General features: G+C 43.7%; 1 pseudogene; it reads left to right on the top strand.

Annotated features, from left to right (window-relative positions):
• Positions 1-6,739: 6,739 nt before the first annotated feature.
• Positions 6,740-11,363, top strand: LOC136460241 (receptor like protein 22-like; annotated as a pseudogene).
• The last annotated feature ends 2,701 nt before the right edge of the window (positions 11,364-14,064 follow it).

Here is a 14,064-nt window from a genome sequence, read left to right as displayed (position 1 = left end):
CCTCAAGTGATGATTGGAGAGTTGAAATAGCCGATTACCTTATAGATCTGTCTCGAAAAGTTACCAGGAAGCTAAGGTATAAATCGGCTAAGTATGTTTTGTTAGGTGATCAGTTATATTATAAAACAGTCGATGGGGTATTGCTCAAGTGCTTGAACCAAGAAGAAGCTAAGGTATTGATGGGTGAGGTGCATGAAGGGATATGTGGAGCTCGTCAATTGACCTATAAGATAAAATGGATTATTCATAGAACTGAATATTTCTGCCCAACGATACTAGAAGATTGTTTTGAATATTACAAGGGGTGTCATGACTGTCAACGTTTTGGTAATGTTTAGAGATTGCCTGCATCGGCTATGAATCCAATAATCAAACCATGGTCGTTTCGGGGTTGGAGAATTGATTTAATTGGCTAGATTTTTCCACCTTCAAGCAAAGGACATAAGTTCATATTGGTGGCAACAGATTACTTCACTAAATGGGTTGAGGCGATTCTTTTGAAAATGGTAACTTCAAAGAACATGATTGATTTTGTCAAGGAACACATTGTGTATCATTTTGGGATTTCTCAAACCATAACTACCGATCAAGGGACAATGTTCACATCAAAAGAGTTTGAGGATTTTGCTGCCTATATGGGGATTAAGCTATTGAATTCCTCCCCTTACTATGCCCAGGCTAACAGTCAAGCAAAGGTGTCCAACCAGATTATGATTAAGCTGATCAAGAAAAAAATTAAGGAACAGCCAAGGAAGTGGCATTCGACGCTAAATGAGGCACTATGGGCATATAGGATGGCCTGCCATGGATCAATTAAAACGACACCTTACGAACTTGTGTATGGCCATAATGCAGTTCTTCCTTGGGAAGTTTAGACTGGATCAAGGCGTGTTACGCTGCAGAATGATTTATCAGCTGAGGTTTACAAGAATCTGATGATAGACAATTTGGAAGACTTGAGTTGCCTTCGACTGCGTGCTCTTGAGAATATCGAAACCAATAAACTGAGGGTTGCGAAATATTATAATAAAAAGGTCAAGATTAAGCAATTCTCCGAAGGAGACTTGGTCTGGAAAGTGAAATTGCTGATCAGATCAAAGGACAGCAAATTCGGCAAATGGTCACCTAACTGGGAAGGACCCTATCAGATCAAACGTTGTGCGCCTAGTAATGCTTATATTTTGGAAACATTAAAAGGAGAGGAAGAATTTGACCGAGCAATCAACGGAAAATATTTAAAGAAATAGTATCCTAGCGTTTGGATCAATACTTAATAAACGATCTGTTCGGTCGATAGCTTTAATAACCGATATTGAAAATATATCGCCTCCAATACAAAAGGTAAACCCAAAGGAGTAAAAGCCGATACAGTGTGTATCGCCTATAGAAGCAAAGCAAACACAAATAAAATGATGGGTATGAAACACAAAACAATGGGAAACCACTCAAGGGGAGGAAGTTATTTGCTAAACATCACCTATTACAAGCTACGGGCTAGAAAACACTTTGCCTACTATGTCATCGGCTAGGGTATTGAAAGCTATAGAGTTGGCGGCGTTCATAAAATCTTCAACCAAGCGCTCATGCTCCCTAGGGTGCACTGCGTATGGAAAACCATGGGGAAGAAGCTGAAGATTATGACCCGAACGGGCTTGTGCAGCAGCCAATGCCATGACATCGCCATGATGAACACCATGAAGGGCGACCTCCCTGACACGATATAGGATGTCATGCAAGCGAACCACCGGAACGGCGCCCCTAGCGTTGACAAATCCCACCGCATAATCTGTGGCTGATCGAAGACTCTCCAACTAAGCAGTTAGATCTAAAATATTCAAGGAAAGAGTGATAAGAGATCTTGAGGGTAAAATCAAGAAAAACAGAGAAATAATGGTAGACATCTCACCCATGATTCTAGCTTCAGCCCTGGCCAACCTTTCCCTCACCAGGCCGACCTCGGGGGGAGATCGGTCTTCAATCATGGCCAAAGCCGATTCCGCTAGGGAGAGGCAGTTGGCTAGATGCTGGTCGGTCCAATCAATGGAGGCCAGTAGATCGTCATTACTGATCTGTCGGCTCGGGTGATGGGGAAGCTAGCGGTGGATTGGTGCCGAAGATGACCCCGAGGGCTGGGCGGAGTTGGCCCTTTGATCCAAAGCACCCCAAGACGCGTCCTCTTGACGACGAGGGCGTTGGCGTGATGGTGTGGATCCGTTGTGGGCTTCTTCAGTAGACCTCTTGTTGTTCTCCATGACCTCGAACCTACGGAAAGGTAGAGGATGTACTGAAGACAAAGAGGGGTTGAGATGTTCTCCATGACCTCGAACCTATAGAAAGGCAGAGGATGTACTGAAGACGAAGAGGGGTTGAGACGAAGAGGGTTATTTTTTGGTTCACAGCCATAGCCCGTATATATAGCCTAGGAAAGCGAGAAGATAGATTTCGATGGGGGTGTGAAATTGAAACCAGAAACGGAAACGGATCAACACTCTGGAAATTCAGGGGACGGATAGCGAAGGGATAATAGACTCGAATTTATTGCTTCCCCAAATTACAAAATATCGTGGGGTGGATACATTGACTAAAGATTAACCCACCAAAACTTCTTTGGATTGAAGGGAGTCCGGATTTCCACAAGGCCGAAACTCATTGTGAACCAAATCGCATTGGCCCATCAATAAATTATACCAGAGAAGAAGAAAGTTCGCCCGCCTAACATATGCTCAACAGATTTCTCGATAAATTGAGGAACTATGGGAAAGAAGCCTGAGGCTTTCCTGATGGGCATTTGGAGGAGCAACAAGGGGAAGGTGATCACACCCTCTAGCCCTCGCAAACACTAAAACAGCCTTGTGAGCATGAAGAGAAGACTCAGGTGATATCATAAGAATTCTTCTAACCGCAATGGCTGGTCTTCTTGCCCAACGAGGCGCTAGAATAAGTGACACAATCACCCTATGCACAAGAATTCTTCTAACTGCTCAAGATCTTCATAGCAAGAGAATAGACCATGGAGGGTCCAGCGAAGTCGGGGGCACTCGAAGAGACAGGAAGAAGAAAGACATGGCTGAATTGTTGAGTTGCTCTCAAGGTCGGATAGGTATTTTATAGCCGGCCCGTGAAGATGAATCCAAGTGCCCATGAAGCAGTGATGCTTTTGTAAAAGTTTTGAGGCATAGGCTCATGAGTGGACGCAAGCGGCGACAAGCAGTAACCCCAGATCAAGGTTCTCTACCCGTGACTGTGGACCAATCAGGGATGCAGACATGATAATTCTGGAATAAAATTACTTTTATCCAAAAATTGGGGGGCATGTGTTTACACCAAAATTTGGAAGAAGAGTCACAGGGACTTGAAAGCTCCCAAGATCATGTCATCAAGGAATCAATTACGTGCAGATCAAAACCAGCTGATTCGGATGCAAAAACTAGAATCGGCTTTCTTCAGATAGCGCTAGCGGATAACAACAAAGGCTATGATTCGGCGTCAGGACGAAATATGTTGGACTCTACAAAAAGGGAAAGATTAGAGTCCAAGTTATCTTAAATTAGAAATATTTTCTTTAGGGTCAAAGATTGTGATGAGTCGTGCTTAGATAGGAGTCGTGCGCAGGTCCCGAGTATAAATATCAAGCCCCGGCTATTGTAAAGGAACATCAATCAATCCAAATATAAGTCAATTACTTTTTTCGGCTTCGGCCACCCCTTAGGAGTAGGAGTAGAGTAGATCTCGGTGAGTTCTTCAGCGAGTACGACTGCATCGATCTGGTCGACCTCCACTACTTGTTTGTAAGTACCATCATAGTTTATACCTCTGTTCGTATGGCTACATCGATCCGGTCGACCCCGACTGCGGCTCTGGTATAAGCTAGTTATCGACTCTTGTTTAATTCAAGTATGACCTATGTGATTATGTCTCACACCCCACTGCTTGAATTAGATCAAGGTCAAGTTATCGGCTCTACCTTAGAATGGCAATCTTTGCTAGATTCATTAAGTTACTGATATTGCTTATTGCTTTCATTATTTATCTAATTACAGCAATATCACTCTACCCGATTGAGATTGATTTAGATCGGCCTTATATCTTATTTGACCCATCGTTTGCTAACCTAAAACTGATCTAATCTACACCTTAAACGATGAGTTATGTTTTATCGACTGTTTTACATCAATCTTAATCGTGCATAACGTGCGGTTAAGGCATGTTGCATCTCGAGTAGATCTATTGGCTAGCGAGAACCGTTCCACTACCTGTTATCATGGCCTGTGTGATTCTGCCTCACACCCCACTGTTAGCACCGTGGAGTGGGGATCGTTATTTAGTAGATCTATTCCTGGTAAGACATGACTTTAACTGTGCGTTATGGCCGAATCGGCTGTTTTAGCGATATCGAGTGCTTTCACGAACGGTTCGCATCATGAGACCGTTGAAGTAAAGATAGGTTGAAAGATATGTTAGCCCCATGATCTTATTATTGTATTACGGCCTGCATGATTCTGCCTCATGCCCCACTGATATTAGTAATAAGTTAGGGTCGTCGAGTCTATTGTTATTTCTACGGCCAGCATGATTTTGCCTCATGCCCCACTGGTCATGGTGATAGATGAGATTTAACATGTTCATTAGATTTATCTTTATTAAACGGTTAAGTGGTGTTGAATTGTTTCTTACATAAAAATGGGTTCGGTTACTTGTAATCATTGGCTTGACATAAATCAATTATTGTTAATATATTATTGCCATTGATTCATATTTGCTCAAACAATGATATTTATCATCAATGATAACCGATTCTTCTTACACAACCCCATGAGCTTTAACCGATTTATTTTCATGAATATGCTAGAATCGACTATTTAGTCGATCTCCTTTCATATCGGCTCTCATAGCCACATATTCGGGACTGTCTGGCAACACCGGCAAGTTCCGCCCTTAATTACTGATGAACTTTCTCTCCTTGTCAATTGCAGTGTCAAATTGACTGGCACATCTCGGAAGGATTGCGCAGGATCGACCATCCCTGCGCTGAAACTAGGCGGATCTGCTCTATCGAACGGACCCTTCCGGCTTGCTGCGTGTGTCATCGGCACGGGATGAAAATTATGTGTCGACAGTAATACCAATATGCAACAAATGCCTGATATTTTTTCTATAAGACATATATTACTGTTGAACTGGTTAAATGTATCTCGATGTTATAAGATAAGATTGCAGTTTCCTGATTATTCTGTTTCAGATCTAATTCCCAAGGATAGTGGTGTTATATCAAGGTGAAAAGGACTATTTTACTGACTATAATTATGTCAAGTGCTAAATTTAAACATATATTAGTACAACACATGAAGTAAAACTTACACTAAACTTGAACGGAACGATCTGAATTGAATTATTGTACTCTAACCATGACAAAAGAATAGAAGTGAATCACATGCAACGCAGGCCCAATAGGCTCCAGATATTAGAGGTTTGTTTCTGTTCCAACCTGAGCGTGGTTGCCTAGCCGGCGCAGGAGAGAACCAGCTTATCTGACCCTCTATCCTATCGATCTCCAATCATCTTCAGGAAGTCTTGCCTTTGGAACCCAAGAAAGCTAAATTTAGTGTTTCGATCCTGAGCCAAGGCTTCTGCTACCGCTGCCAACTGCATCGCCCTTGGGGAGATCGATCTCCACAGAGGGCAGCGCCCTTGTAGGAAGGTTTTGGTCGCGGATCTAATTGATTTGCTGGCCTAGCATCAAGCAACAACAAATCGTCATCCCGTTGGTCGTTGTTATCGGGAAGCCATCGATTATAATTGTATCCAAACAAGGCTTAATAAGCAACACATACTATTACAACGAGAATAGACTAAGCTTATGGAGGGTGCAAAGGAATTAACTGAATTAGAGAGTACAATTGTTTAAGAACACGACTAACAGTTCAGACCTTGCTGTATTAACCTTGTCTAAATAAAAGAAAAAAAGAACTCTGCATCGAATAAAGTTACAGATGCGCTGTAGGACACATTGTGTTATTTTCTTTAAAAAAAATAAAGATTTAATCAGAAACAGATTTCAAGTTTGAACGCGTGAACAGACTCGCCCATTGCGACCAATGGTTACGCCAAATTCAGAGATGTCAACAACACACGGACCCCTAGCTTTTTATTTTTCAAAGACCGGACTCTCAGTTCCACCTGACAGAGTCAGTTACAGACAATGACAGGACTAAAAGAGATGCCTATCCCAACAAAATGCAAGCGAGAATCAACGACTCTGAATGCCAAGTCTTTTTTCTTATCTCTTTACTTTGACTGCCTGCTGCTGAGTCTTTGCCAGCCAGCGTGGCGATTTTTTTTTCATATCTCCTATAGTTCAAGCGCCTAAACAGTTTTGTCCTTGTCCTTTCATAGAAAAAAATTATAATTTGTTTATTGTGATTTATACTAATAGATTTAGACCGTTGAATGGAGATATAATGGTCGTTAGTTGTCGCCTGAACAGATAATATATTTCAGGAACCTGAAATATAGTGAGGTCTACGCTGCATTTGCCGTCACCTATCACATGTACGGATGTACCTCCTCCTTACTGTGCTTCATCAAGCTGTGATCACACTGAGCGTGTTGGACAAGGTTAACAGCATTTGGAGTTTGGACTTGGAAACAAGGAATCAAAGTAACAATATATGTTGACACCTTCTCCATCCTCTAGTTAACTAGTACATTCAGAGGGGTCGGAAGCACGCAAATTTGCACGATGAGTTTCACGCACAAACAGATTCTCATCTTGCTCCTCCTCCTCTACACACACTCTTCCTCCTCCCATCCTACTGCCACTGCCAATGGCTCCATTGCGGCATGCCTCGCATCTCAGTCGTCTTCCCTGCTGCAGCTAAAGCGCTCCTTCATCAGCAAAGGCAGCCTCCCGTCATGGCAACCTGACACCGACTGCTGCCACTGGGAGGGTGTCACCTGCGACATGGCTTCCGGTCATGTCATCGCGCTCGACCTCGGTGGCCAATATTATCTTCAGAGCAATGGCCTAGACCCTGCAATCTTCAACCTCACCTTGCTCAGAAACCTTAGCCTTAGTGGCAATGACTTCAGGGGAGCGCAGCTCCCATCTTCTGGGTTTGAGCGGCTCTCCGAGCTCGTCAGCATCGATCTGTCTCTTACAAATTTTGCTGGTCAGATTCCTGTTGGTATTGCAAGTCTGAACAAACTTCTTGTTCTCGACTTGTCTGGTAATCCAAACTTATACCTCAGTGAGCCCAATTTTCAAAGCTTCATAGCAAACCTAAGCAGACTGAGAGAGCTCTACCTTGATGAGATGGACCTCTCCAGCAGCGGCCCAACTTGGTCGAGCACTATATGGCCCTCTATTCCCCAGATCCAAATCCTCAGCTTAATGTCATGCGGATTGTCCGGTTCGATTGCTACCTCTTTCTCGCGACTCCGGTTTCTGACAATGGTTAACCTCAGGGGCAACTTTGGAATCACTGGTGTGGTTCCAGAGTTCTTTGCAAACTTCTCTCTCCTGACAATTCTGGACCTGTCAGGGAACGATTTTGAGGGGCAGTTCCCCACAAGGATCTTCCAGCTAAAAAGGTTGAGGTTCCTTGATCTGTACTGGAATGATAATCTTTGTGTTCAGTTACCAGAGTTTGACTGTTTGAGAGGGGAAATCAATTGGAAGTGCTGGATCTAGTAATGACAAAGATCAACTGTTCCAGTGTTATACCAGCATCACTGGTCAATCTCAAGTCTCTGAAGCATTTGGGCCTTAGCACGTCAGGGATTTCAAGGGCGTCAGATATCTCAGTTATTGGAAAAATCCAGTCATTGGAGGAACTGCGTCTCCATGGAATATCAGGACCAAGGAAGCTGGAGTTCTCTTGGTCTTGGATAGGCAGTCTTAAGAATTTGACATACCTGGAGCTTGACAGTTATGATTTATCTGGGGCTTTACCCTCTTCGATTACCAATCTTACAAATCTGAATAGTTTAACGCTCCACTCTTGCAACATATCTGGGTCAATACCCTTATGGATTGGGAATTTAACCAAGCTCAGTGATCTGAACTTGGGAAGCAACAGCCTGACTGGTAAGATTCTTGCGTGCGTTTGAAAACTGTATTACTTATTCTAGTTTTACTAGTACAAGTACAGATGCTAAATACTGTATAGAACCTTCTCTGTGCTTTGCAAAATAATTTTATCTTTGTAAGTGATCTAACTAACAATGAGCTTCTACTAGTACTATGTGCCCTATTTCCTCTTTTTAAGGAAAATTTCCTGCCTTTATTTAGAAAGGTGCAGTACAGACCTGTTGACTACATATTCTCTATGTAAATGCAGGCAAAATTCCAAGATCTATCTTTGTTCTTCCGACACTGCAAACACTGTACCTAGACTCAAATCAGCTTTCTGGTCATCTAGAAGACATTCCTGCTCCTTTGTCCTCATCTATATCTGAGATTGATTTAAGCAATAATCAACTTAGTGGTCCAATGCCACCATCATTTTCCCAACTTCCAAGTCTCAAATATCTCAACCTTGAGTCAAATCACTTGATAGGCACAGTGGAACTTAACCCTTTCTGGAAACTAAGCAATCTTTATTTTCTTGGTTTCTCTAACAATATGCTATCAGTGATTGATGCAGAAGATGGTGCTCTGCCTCCTGTCCTCCCTAACATTCAGCACCGTGGCCTAGCATCTTGCAACCTCACAAAACTCCCAAGGGTTTTTTTTTTTTGAACGTACTGGCAGGAGCTCTGCCTTTCAATTAAGATAGGGTAAGAAAGTTTATGTACAAGCAAGGGCAACGAGGTTAAAGTCCCCCCCCCTTAAGCATGCGAGCTAAATGTAATCGAATGCTCTCTTCCTTTGCTCAATGTCTTCCTTTATCCTTGCGGCTACCTGCGGCACCGTTTCACTCATATTGTCGAAAATTCTCCTGTTTCTCTCTTTCCATATATTCCAAAAGGTGTAGATAGCTACTCCGTTAAGCCTCTGACGCTGAGATCTTGGCACTTTTGCCGCCGCGTCTTCCCACCATGACTTGATATGGGTGGGGTTTGCATTTTGCTGTTGTTGGATTTGAGTGAAGTTTTCCCACGTGAGGATTTGATTCCAAACCGCCTTTGCAAAAGGGCAACTAAGGCATAGGTGGAGGCTTGTCTCTAAGGGTCCATTGCACATCACGCACTGTTGTTGGTGAGGCCACCCTCTCTTTTGTAGGTTTTATGCCGTTAGAATTTTGTCTTGTACTAAGATCCATGCGAAGATCTTGCATCTGTTCTCCACATGCGCTTTCCAAATCAAGTCCGTACCAAAGTGGAGGAGCGAACCTTTGAATTGTATTCTGTAGGCCGATCGGGTGGAGTAATTCCCATCGTTGGTCCAACGCCAGGTGATGGTGTCCTGGACGCCCTGTTGCAGGTGCACATCCTGTATGCGTATCCAGAGGGACACAAACTCCTCTATGTGGATGGGCGAGGTGATTTTCCTTCCAAGTTTATGCATCCAATTGTTGTTTCGGAGCTCTTGCTGCACCGTTCGGTTTGTCCTTGAGAGCAGGCGGAATAAGTTGGGGGCTAGGTACTTAGGAGCTTGATCATCGAGCCAACCGTGGTGCCAAAACTTTGTCTTTGCACCATCCCCCAAGGAAATAATGATTGAGGAGTTGAAGAGGAGGCGGTCATCCTCAGTACATGGAAGCTCTGAGCTGCTCCAAGATTTGGACTCGTCCACCCAATCTTGCCATAGCCATCGTAAAAGGAGGGCTCGCCCAAATCTTTCGAGGTCCGGGACCCCTAACCCTCCCATGTCTTTCGGCCTGGTAACCGTTTGCCAGTTAACTAGACAGTGGCCGCCATTTGCATTCTCGTCCCCCTTCCACAAGCTTTCAAGTAATTAGATTGGCGGGAGTATACCAGGATGGATATGGGTGGTTTGAAAGGACACTCTTGGAAAGTTGGACCTCTCGAACAATGCATTTACTAGCCTTGAAAAGTCCTCACTTATTCCAATGACACATCTAAATTTTCTCAATCTTAGTTTCAATAGGCTTCAAGGAGATATACCCATACCAGTCATATCCTTGCCTTATGGTGTAGTTGCCTTAGATTACTCAAATAATGGATTCTCTTCCATTCTTCCTAACTTTGGTAGGTATCTTAACAATGTTGTCTATATTAATTTGTCCAAAAATAGACTACATGGCCATGTGCCAACTTCCATTTGTGGCATGAGAGAACTCCAGATCCTGGACTTATCTTATAACAACTTTAGTGGTTTGGTCCCATATTGTCTACTCGAAGGTGGAAGCTTGAGTGTACTGAAGTTGAGGGAGAATAAGTTCCACGGGATGTTGCCTCAAAAAATTAAGGAAGGGTGTATGTTTGAGACAATAGATTTGAATGGCAACCAAATTGAGGGGGGACTCCCAAGGTCGATATCAAACTGCAAAAGCCTAGTGCTCCTTGATGTTAGCAATAACCAAATCCTCGATTTATTCCCTTCTTGGTTGGGGAGTCTTCCTAAGCTTCAAGTTCTTGTACTGAGATCCAACCAATTCTATGGCACAATAGGGGGGCTTCAAAATGGTGATCAAACAAGGGATTTCTTCTCAAGTTTGCAAATACTTGATTTGGCAAGTAACACTTTCTCTGGCAACTTGCACTCAGAATGGTTTGGTAAACTGAAATCAATGATGGCAAGTGTCAACAATGGACAGGTTCTAGGGCACCAAACAAACTTTTCGCAAGGTTTTATCTACCATGATGTCATCACAATTACATATAAAGGGTTGGATATCACATTCAATAAAATGTTGACTACCTTCAACGCAATTGATTTATCAAACAACTCATTTGATGGTGTCATTCCTGGATCAATAGGGAGGCTTGTAGCACTTCATGGTCTTAACATGTCACATAATGCTTTCATGGGAGAAATTCCACGACAGCTTGGTGACTTGGCTCAGCTTGAATCATTAGATCTCTCCTGGAACCAGCTCTCAGGGGAAATCCCACAAGAGTTAACTTCTCTAACTTTCCTCGCTTGGCTCAATCTTTCATACAACAATTTAACTGGAAGAGTACCACAGAGCAACCAATTCTTCTCATTTTCCAGCAGCTCATTTGAAGGCAATGTGGGCCTCTGTGGAAGGCCACTGTCCAAACAATGTGATACACCAAGCTCAGCTGCTTCTTCAGAAGGTAGAAGTTGGTGGGAAGACAAAGCTGGCGTTGCCCTACTGTTCATATTTTCTGGCTTGGGGTTTGGAGTGGGCTTTGCATTGGCAATCATATGCCAAAAGGTTTGTCATGTAAAAGGAGTGTCCGTTGTACTCAGTAGGTGGTGCCATGGGATCTAATTTCTTTAGAACAAAAAACTCAGTTTGTGAGGAAAGACCGCCCCACGGTATTGCACTAGGAAGAAGCTGCCATCATTACCTGAACCGCCACAATTTGTTGTTATTTCACTAGGATATATGGTGTCCTCGTCACTGATTTGATTTTGTTTGACTTCTAAAATAACGCAGCTTATGTTTACTGCTTCGTTATGTACTCCTTTAGTCCTTACCTAGAAATGCTAGTGTGAACTTCGTAATGAACTTGTATTTCTGAGATAATCAGCTCTCATGTGTGATGAGATTCGAGGAGAAAAATGTGTGACGAGAGAAAAATTCCAAGTGCTACAACTTTGGAAAGTCATCTGTCTTAAATGCTCTTAAGTTTTAAGTCTATTCTGGGAGACTTCAGAATTGGTGGAAGAGTCCAACACTGAAGGTTGGTTTTGCATTTAATGATTATTGTCGGTAACAATTGTACAAGCCAACTAAAATTTTACACTAGCCAAAATCCATTAAGCATTGTGGTCACTTGGAGACTGGGATATTGTTCATTTCTGTTCATCATTTTTCAAGCAAAATGAGACTTTGTTATTGAAATGGAAGTCAAAAGGCAAAGCAAATTGAGATCTGACACATTGCACGTAAATAATAATAGTAGTAGTAGTGGAAAGTGAGCTAAGAAGGCCTTCGCTGTCAGCCTGTCATGCATTTGTCCTAAACATAGTATGCTGTGCATCCGCGTGGGCACATTTCCTCAAACACCTGGTCGACAGAATCAGTGACGAGAGGCCACCGCATCGCAATAACATGTTATCTTTGATAGATGAAGAAGGTGATTCTCTGTTTCATTCGCCACCTCCCATTCAAAGTTTGATGCTTGCTTCATGCAACCTTACAAAACTTCCAATGTGCTGAAACACACCGGTCATAGGACCAAACACAAATAGGCACCGCTCACACACTTGTTGTTTTACCATGCAATACACATGGCCCTACGCCTTTGAACAATATTTTCCTTGGTCAATGAGGCGACTTGTGCCGACGTTTTGTGCTCATTTTCAAAAATCCTCATGTTCCTTTCCTTCCACAGGTTCCACACAATGTAAATAAACACTCCATTGAATGTTCTGCATTCTTGCTTTGGCACCTTGGTCGCTGCATCCTCCCACCAATCAGCGAGACACTGGGGATCTTGTTGGGGCAGCTGCACATCAAAATTTTCCCAGGATAACACCTAGCTCCAGATGGCTCTAGCAAAGGGGCATAGCAGAGATAGATGCAGCCCTATCTCCAAAGGTCCATTACACAAGACACAATGCTCTTGATGTGGCCACCCTCTCTTTTGCAGGTTGACGGCCGTGATATTAGTATCCAGGCATGCACTTTGCATTTATTTTCCGCCCATGCTCTCCAAATGAGATCAGCCTGGAACTTGCGATGCAAACCTCAGAACTGTATCTTGTACGCTGAACGTGTGGAGTAGTTTCCGTCAGCTGTCCATCTCCAAACTATGGAGTCTTGCACTTCGGGTGTCAGCTGCACATCCTGGATCCTGATCCAAAGAGCCACAAATTCCTGTATCTGCACGGATGTTGTGATTCGTGTCCTGAGGGATCGGATCCGGTTACCATTTTGTAGCTCCTGGCAAACCGTCCTGTTCTTACGGCGCACTATCTCGAAAAGGTGGGGCGCTAGGTATCTTGGAGCTTCACCCTCTAGCCAATTATGGTGCCAGAAATTGCCTTGTTACCATTCCCAATTGTTACCGTGGTTGAGGCATTGAAGAGCAGTCTGTCTCGGTCATTGCACGGCAATTCCATCCCCGCCCAAGGTTTTGAGTCATGAACCCACTCCTGCCACAACCAACATAGGTGCAAGGCTGTTCCAAATCTGGCACCCCCAACCCCCCCCCCCCAATTCCTTTGGTCTATAGACTGTCGGCCAATTTACCAGGCAATGCCCTCCATTAGCGTTCTCCTCCCCTTTCCAAAGAAAAGATCTTCTAAGTTTGTCAATTTTCTTTCTTGTCCATACCACCAGTGGGAGTACAGTGAGGTGATAGGTAGGCATTGAAGATAGCACTGAGGTGACCAAAGTAAGTCTGCCCACTCTGTTGAGCAATCTACCTTTCCAACCAGGTAGCCTCTGCCCAATGCGTTCGATGAGATGTTGCACATGGACCTTTTGCAGGGATCTCGTGTGGAGCTGCAATCCTAAGTAGCGGCACGGGAAGGATTCTCTTGTCCCTGCAAATGAGGCTAACACATGGTCTAGATCAATGTCCTGTCATTTGATTGGGTGGACTGAGCTCTTTTGTAGGTTTATGTGTAAGCCGAAGACCCTACCGAATTCCTAGAGGATCATCATGATGGAGTCCAAGTCGTCCTTGATCGGGTTAGTGAATATAGCCGCATCATCAACATATATGGAGGTTCTCCACTTGGCCGTAGGTAGAGGAAGAGCAGTAAGAACGCCTTGTTGTGTTGCCATGTCTAGCAGGCGTTGAAGGGGGTCCATAGCGAGTATGAATAGCATGGGGATAAAGGGTCACCCTGCCGAACCCCTCTCCTGTGGCTGAAAGCTGGACCCTGTTGTCCATTTAGCAGCGCTCTCGATGATGTCGTGCGGAAAAGGATCGAAACCCACTCCCGCCAGCATGGTCCGAAACCTAAGGCCTGCAATACCTCGCGGAGGTAGCTCCAGCTGACCATGTCAAAAGCCT

Source organism: Miscanthus floridulus, chromosome 6 (genome assembly GCF_019320115.1).
Source record: "Miscanthus floridulus cultivar M001 chromosome 6, ASM1932011v1, whole genome shotgun sequence".
Lineage (NCBI taxonomy): Eukaryota > Viridiplantae > Streptophyta > Magnoliopsida > Poales > Poaceae > Miscanthus > Miscanthus floridulus.
The sequence above is the reverse complement of the archived record's forward strand: the minus strand, read 5'-3'. Positions and strand labels throughout refer to the sequence as shown.